The sequence below is a fragment of the Nomascus leucogenys genome, chromosome 19, assembly GCF_006542625.1.
Source record: "Nomascus leucogenys isolate Asia chromosome 19, Asia_NLE_v1, whole genome shotgun sequence".
Classification (NCBI taxonomy): Eukaryota; Metazoa; Chordata; class Mammalia; order Primates; family Hylobatidae; genus Nomascus; species Nomascus leucogenys.
In genome coordinates this window covers 48,709,340-48,716,974 of record NC_044399.1, presented here as the reverse complement: position 1 = coordinate 48,716,974, position 7,635 = coordinate 48,709,340, and positions in this window count along the sequence as shown.

Here is a 7,635-nt window from a genome sequence, read left to right as displayed (position 1 = left end):
CCCCCGTAAGCACTACCGTCCCTTCAAAGTTCAGACGTGGGGTCCTTTGGAGCCCTGCTCCCTAGAGGATCGCCTGGCACATGGCCACCTCCACATCCCGCACCTTCTGAGCTCAGCCTCCCAGAGGTGTGAACTTCTTACAAACACACACTATCACCCAATTCCCTGGAAAAATAAACAGGACAATTGTGTGAAAATTCCATTCTAAGGCATCCTCCCTTCTCTGTAACCAGAGGCTCCGAGGAGTTCAGCCTAGCACGAGCTTTTAATTTGCGTGCAGACAAGCACAAAAGGCACAACCGGATATACCTGTTATTTCCCAATGACCTGAGAGCCCGAAGTTTATGTTAAGCCTTGGGTTATGGCACAGCTTGCACGCAAGGCTCTGCAGCTCCTGCGGGCAATTGAGAGGTGGTGGTGTACAGGACAGAGGAACAACTCTGAAGTGACAGCACATAATTTAATTCCCCCTAAGCTTTCCAAGCATGCAGACTGTTCCTTTTTTGTCAGCGTATAACCTAAGTGATTTGTTCTACTCAGGCAAGAAATGTCTAATTTAAACCACATTGCAGCTAAGCCCTTAGTGAAGAAAGAGAACTCCTTGAGGCTTAGCTGTGCGTGGTTAGGCTGGTGGCAGCTGAGGCAAAGCAGACCCCTTTCAGCCCCTGTATTTCTTACTCAGGTCATGACTGGAGATACGTGGGTTGGGGGGCTCTAATCACCACACTCACTCTTCTGTCTCACGTTTCATCCCTCGTGAATGGGTTTAGTTTTAGTAAGAATGTTTACAGGAGAGTGTTGGCTACATGTCCCCAACGTCCCAGGTTTGAGTCCCATCTGAGCCACCAGGAGTTGGGTGACTTCAGGCAAACCTCTTAAACTCTAACCATTGTTTTTTCTTCTCTGAGAAACAGGACAAGTCGGTGGTGGGGGTGCACAGATTGACACATTTTCGTGGCAAGTGATCTGGCTTAGGAAGCAAGAGATCTGTGCTCCAGCCCAGCTTTGTTCCTAACTAGCAGTGGATTTGCAGCAAGGAACTTTTCTCTGGGCCTCAATTTCCTCATCTGTGAAATAAGTAGGCTGGATGAAATGGTCTTTAAAGTGCCTTCAGCTATAAAATACTATGTATGTCTTAAATCACTTGGAGTTTGACAAAATAATAGTTATAATAATTATAATTATTATTGTGATTTCTTCCTACAATCCCAAAGATTTCACTAGCCATGCAAATCTTTTAAAATTCTTCTTTAAAAGTACTTTTCTTGGCCTTACTGACATGAAACAAAGAAGGATTCTAGGCCCCCAGATGGTAGGATTTGGGGTAGAGATTCTGTGTCTGTCTCATTCCCCATGGAATTATCAAATTTCCCCCACTAGCCACGCCAGACTGCTAAATGGTCTCTAAGTACAGCCTACATTTCAAGGCTGTTTCCTCAGCCAAAAATGCCCCTTCTCCTTGTCTGCTGTGAAACTCTCTTCCTTTTACCCTCCTCTTTCCATTATGGGACTGTTTTCTCTTCTGGGCTCCCTTGAGCACTTCTCACTATTATTCCATTGACTTCATGCTGTTATTTTTGGTTTTGTATTCAATGTATCTTTGCTCAACTAGACCCTCAGGAACTCTGTACCACCCAGCCTCTCCTTCCCAGCCTTCCCCAGCACCTGGTACACATTCATGGAAGAATTAACTTTTGAACCCTGTGGATTTCATCACAATAGGATAAGAATGCTGCATGGGTTTAGGATAGACGTTCACAATCTGAGATGAGCAGCGCTAGCCCCAGTCCCCAAAGGAAACCTAGTTAGGGTGATGATTAGAGACATTTTGAACAATTACTTCAGGAAAGGATCAAATTCATTGAAAAGCTGCTTATCTTAGTGAAAATGTTGTAACTATGGAAAGACATAAAAGACAAAATGTTAATAACTGTATCCTTGGAAGTGCCTTTTTTTAAGAATAGGAATCATCTCACCAAAGTATTTGAAGAAGAATGTGTGTGGTTGTTTGCATGTAGCTGCCTATAGTTAAGAATGTTACATATTTCATTTCTCCCAGGATCACTCAGCCTAAGAGAAGAATTCGAGGTTGCTTTTAGGGGGGAAAGGACATTTACACTGGGAATTCAATCCATGGTAGTTAAGTGTCCTTTTTCTTTAATAATTGGGACAAGTATGACACATACAACTTTACACAGCATGCTCGGGGAGTGAGGAGAGAAGCTAGAGAAGACAGATGAGTGAAATACAGGCTTGATTGAGAAACTAAGCAGAATTTCTACTACCAGTGAGGACTGAGGGAGCAGCGTTCCTGTAATGGAGGGAAATGAGTAAAACCCTGACTCCCAGCTCGACGGGGACCTTTCTTCTCCTAGCCGGCTGGAATGCAAGCTTTTAAAAAAAGGGAAGCATGGGGAGGGCTATCGTTTTTAATAAGACATCTCAGAAATGATCATGAACACGGTAAAGCTGGTTTTCAAAAAAGGAAAGTGAGAAAAGTAGTGACAGCTTGAAGCTGGTAGTTGAGGAAGAAAGAACTTCTGAACCCATGAAGAGAGTATACCCAGTTTGGGTGGGCAGGACTCCAAAGCCTTTAGGATCGATGGACCAGAACACAGAAATGAAAATGCAACAAGAACAGCTGTGGAGAAAAGGCAGAAGGGGGGTAGGAAGCGAAGAGGGTGTATACTTTTCCTTTCTGATCTCAGAAAGGGAAATTTTGTGCTGGGAAGAGTTATGCGGGAGGAGGAAGGAAAGGCGCCAGGAATGCCTGGAAGGTATGTGATGTCTGACCTTATGATCTCCTGCAACAATTTCTCCACTGATTGTGTCCCTTCATCTCTGCTCTAAAAATGTCATTAGGTAAATATCTGTTTTATTAACATTGTGAGAAATTAGCCTTGTTTACAGAATTCCACAAAACAACTTGCAGTAATGAGAGGCTGCTAGGATGTAGGTGATACTAGGAGAAGCAATGCCTTATCTGAATTCCCAGGGCTCTGGAGGCACTGCTTTGCGTTTAAAATCTTTCCTTAGTGACCTTGAACATAATGAAATAGGAGAGAACGTTGATCTCAGAGTAGTAATAGCACCAACCACAGCCTTAATGCCCAGCAGGCTTAGTTCGCTGGAATAATTAGCCTAGGAAATGCATGACTTAAGATGTCCATACAGTGGCCCCCACAAAGTCTGAAGGGGAAACAGAGAAAGCCAGAGAGCCTTTCATAGAAGGGAACCAACTGCGTTTGCATGCAAAAGATCCATCTCTTGTGGCTACCTAAGAGCAATGACTCTCTGGGGGTGGAATAATTTATACATGTGTAAAAACATTTATTTTTATACATATTTACTTCAAGTGTGTGTTAAAATATCTGCAAAGAACTCCAGCCCCCTCCCCATCTTATTTTTATCCTAAAGGCAGTGTTACATGGATATCCAAATGTTCTGAGAGGACAATCTTAAATATACAAAAGATTTCCTAATTTATCACCATTTGCATGCTGGAAACCGACAGTGCTAACTTGGGTAATATCCTTTTAACTCTGATTGAATTATATGTTAATTCCTTGTGGTGGTCTTAGATTTCAGACACTATTAGCAAATTATGGAGGAAAAGCAAGATGGTATGATTCATGAACTATCACAGCAGCAACAGTTTCTAATTTCCACCCATCCTCTGTGTCATGTGATATGTTTCAGAAACTCACTTAAAATTGAGAAAATAAGCCATTCCTAATTGTACTTAAGTAAGGAAATAGCTCATTTATGAATCTAAGAAGATTAAAGAATATGGCTTTAGTGTGTTTGTTTAGAATCTATGCCAAAATTTTTTTCAGAAGCATAAATCTGGTGTTTTTTCTTTTCCTTAAAAAAACTTTAATAAAGCCAAATAAGAAAGAAAAAGAAAGAAAGAAGAAAGAAACAGAGCTCCACATGCAGTTTCAGCACTTAGGGATCCTGACAAGTGATTCACCTCTGCTTTGAATGTGGGATTTTTACACTCTATGATATATACCTTTGGAGTGGTTTAGTTTTCTTTGTTTTTGGTTTTGGTTTTTTTTGAGACAAAATGGATTTTTTTTTAATCCATCATTGCATTATTGGAGTTTTTTGTGATTTAATGTATAAAAAGTGAGGCTATTCTCCAACTAGTTGTTTGGGTTTCTGTAAAGTTCAATTTCCACAGGTTACCTCAAGAGGTCTTTTAAAAATGAAATTTCGAGCATGTTGCTTGATATTCTTTAACGTGTTCTCAATTAATTTGCAATAAAGTCCAGCCCCTTTCCTATTGCACACTACTGTACCCTTCCTGCCTTTTTCATGCACTGCTCTCCACCCACCCTGGCTTCCCAGCTTTGCCTCCAACGTCAGAGTGATTTCTGGGCTTGCTTTTTTTTTTTTTTTTTTTTTTTGCCTGGAAAGTTCTTCCCTGAAGAACTCTCAAATGGCCGCCTTCTTCATGTATCTCCTCTCGGAGCATCATTCCCTGACCTTCCTTTCTAGGGCTCTGAATCCACCTCATTGCTGTCTATCCAGTCAGTCTCTCTTTTCTAGCTGGCATCCATCACAAGCAATCTGCTTATCTTGTTTTTGGTGAGTTTATATCTGTTTCTACCACTAGATTATAAATTCTTTCAGGATAGAGATCTAGTTTATCTCATTCACCATTCTATTCCCTTAGTGTCTCGTATGTAGTAGGTGTTCAATAAATGTGTACTGAAAGAATGGATGAGTGATATGATATTGATCTGTACCTATTTTTTCTTTTTAGTCTATCTTTGTTGAGTTTTGATATTGATTTTATGTGTCAGTACCTGAGAAGGCGAGAAGTCCTTGAGTTGTTGCATAAATGTGGCTCAAGTGAGATGCTGAACAGTGCCAACCATGTGGACTCTGCCACAGTGAAGGAGGAAGGTAGAGAAAATGGGTTCCAGTGTGTGTGGTATGTGGGGGTGGGAGGGATCTGTTGATTTAGGGGTGTACAGAAAATGGTGGTGTGCTTCATGCCTTTTTTTTTCTTTTTTAAGAATGAAACCAGGACATCAACTGAGCATATAAGAGGAGAAAGTGGTGCAGTAGGGTTAAGGCATAATGAAAAGATTTAGAATTATCTTAAAAGAGTAGGAAAGCAAACCATGTATTGATGTATAATAGGATTCCAGTGTTGAGTTTCCATTTTATCATCATGAATTTGAAGTGAGACAGGTGGAATTTGGGATTTCCCTAACACTTGAGGTGGGAAGGTAAATTGTTAATCACTTTTATGGAGCCAGTGTCCTTTGACCAAGCAATCCTAGTCTAGGAATTTATCCTAAAGACAATTGGACAAGTTTGAGAAAATGTATATACAAAGTCGTTTAACAAAATATTTTATTATAATTGACAACAAATGAAAGTACCTAAATATTCAGCAATATGGGATTGGATAAATTCTGAAACATACAATGGGATCTTTTGCAGCTATTAAAGACTGTCTGTCTACTATTCATTGATGTGATGAATAGGCATGATGAGTTATTGAGTGGAAAAAAATGCAGTTTTCAAACCAGCACACAGTGTAAAACCCTTTTTTAAAAGTCATTTACACTCATGTATTTTAGCATAAAGAAAGACATGGAAGGATGTTCACCAAAATGTCAAATCTTCTCACCCTCTTCTATGTATCTTTTTGAATTGGGTGAAATGTTCTATAATGAGTATTTGAAAACAGAATAAACAGAAAAAAAAAGATTTAATTAGATCCCATTTGCCAATTTTTGCTTTTGTTATTGTTGTTTTTGGTGTCTTTGTCATGAAATCTTTGCCAGTTCCTATGTACAGAATGGTATTGCCTCGGTTGTCTTCCAGGGTTTTTATAATTTTGGGTTTTACATTTAAGTCTTTAATTCATCTTGAGTTGATTTTTGTATATGGTGTATATACAATCTTCTACGTACGGCTAGCGAGTTATCCCAGCACCATTTATTGAATAAGGAGTCCTTTCCCCATTGCTTGTTTTTGTCAGTTTTGTTGAAGATCAGATGGTTATAGGTGTGCACGCTTATTTCTGGGCTCTCTATTCTGTTTCATTGGTCTATGTGTCTCTTTTTGTACCAGTATCATGAGGTTGTGGTTACTGTAGCCTTGTAGTATAGTTTGACATGATGCCTCCAGTTTTGTTCTTTTTGCATACAATTGCCTTGGCTATGTAGGCTCTTTTTTGATTCCATATATATTTTAAAATAGTTTTTCTTTCTAGTTCTGTGAAGAATATCATTGATCATTTGATAGGAATAGCGCTGACTCTGTAAATTGCTTTGGACAGTATGGTCATTTTAATGATATTGATTCTTCCTATCCATGAGCATGGAATGTTTTTCCATTTGTTTGTGTCATCTCTGATTCCTTTGAGCAGTGTTTTGTAATTCTCATTGTAGAAATCTTTCACCTCCCTGTTTAGCTGTATTCCTAGGTGTTTTATTCTTTTGTGGCAACTGTGAATGAAACTGCATTCCTGATTTGGCTCTCAGCTTGGCTGTTGTTGATGTATAGAAGTGCCAGTGATTTTTGTACATTGATTTTGTATCATGAAACTTTGCTGAAGTTTTTTATCAGCTGGGATCTAATGAAACTTAAGAGCTTTTGCACAGCAAAAGAAACTACCAACAGAGTAAACAACAGTGATCTACAGAAAGGGAGAAAATATTTGCAAACTATACGTCTGACAAAGGTCTAATATCCAGCATCTATAAGGAACTTAAATTTACAAGAAAAAAGAAACCCCATTAAAAAGTGGGCAAAGGACATGAACAGACACTTTTCAAAAGAAGACATACATGTGGCCAACAAGTGTATAAAAAAAGCTCAATATCACTGATCATTAGAGAAATGAAAATCAAAACCACAATGAGATACTATCTCACACCAGTCAAAATAGCTACTATTAAAAAGTCAAAAAATAGGCCTGGTGTGGTGGCTTACGCTTGTAATCCCAGCACTTTGGGAGGCCGAGGCAGGCAGATCATGAGGTCAGGAGATCGAGACCATGGTGAAACCCCGTCTCTACTAAAAATACAAAAAATTAGCCGGGCGTGGTGGCGGGCACCTGTAGTCCCAGCTACTCGGAGAGGCTGAGGCAGGAGAATGGTGTGAACCCGGGAGGCGGAGCTTGCAGTGAGCCGAGATTGCGCCACTGCACTCCAGCCTGGGCAACAGAGCGAGACTCTGTATCAAAGAAAAAAAAAAAAAGTCAAAAAATAACAGATGCTGGTGTGGTTGTGGAGAAAAGGGAACGCTTATACACTGTTAGTGGGAGTGTAAATTAGTTCAACCATTGTGGAAAGCAGTATGGGCAATTCTTTAAAGAGCTAAAAGCAAAACTACCATTCGACCCAGCAATCTCATTACTGGGTATATACCCAAAGGAATATAAATTCTTCTACTATAAAGACACATACACACATAGGTTTATTGCAGCACTATTCATAATAGCAAAGACATGGAATCAACCTAAATGCCCATCAGTGGCAGATCAGATAAAGAAAATGTGATACATATATACCATGGAATACTATGCTGCCTTAAAAAAACCAGATCATGTGCTTTGCAGAAATATGAGTGGAGCTGGAGGCCACTATCCTTAGTAAATTCACGCAG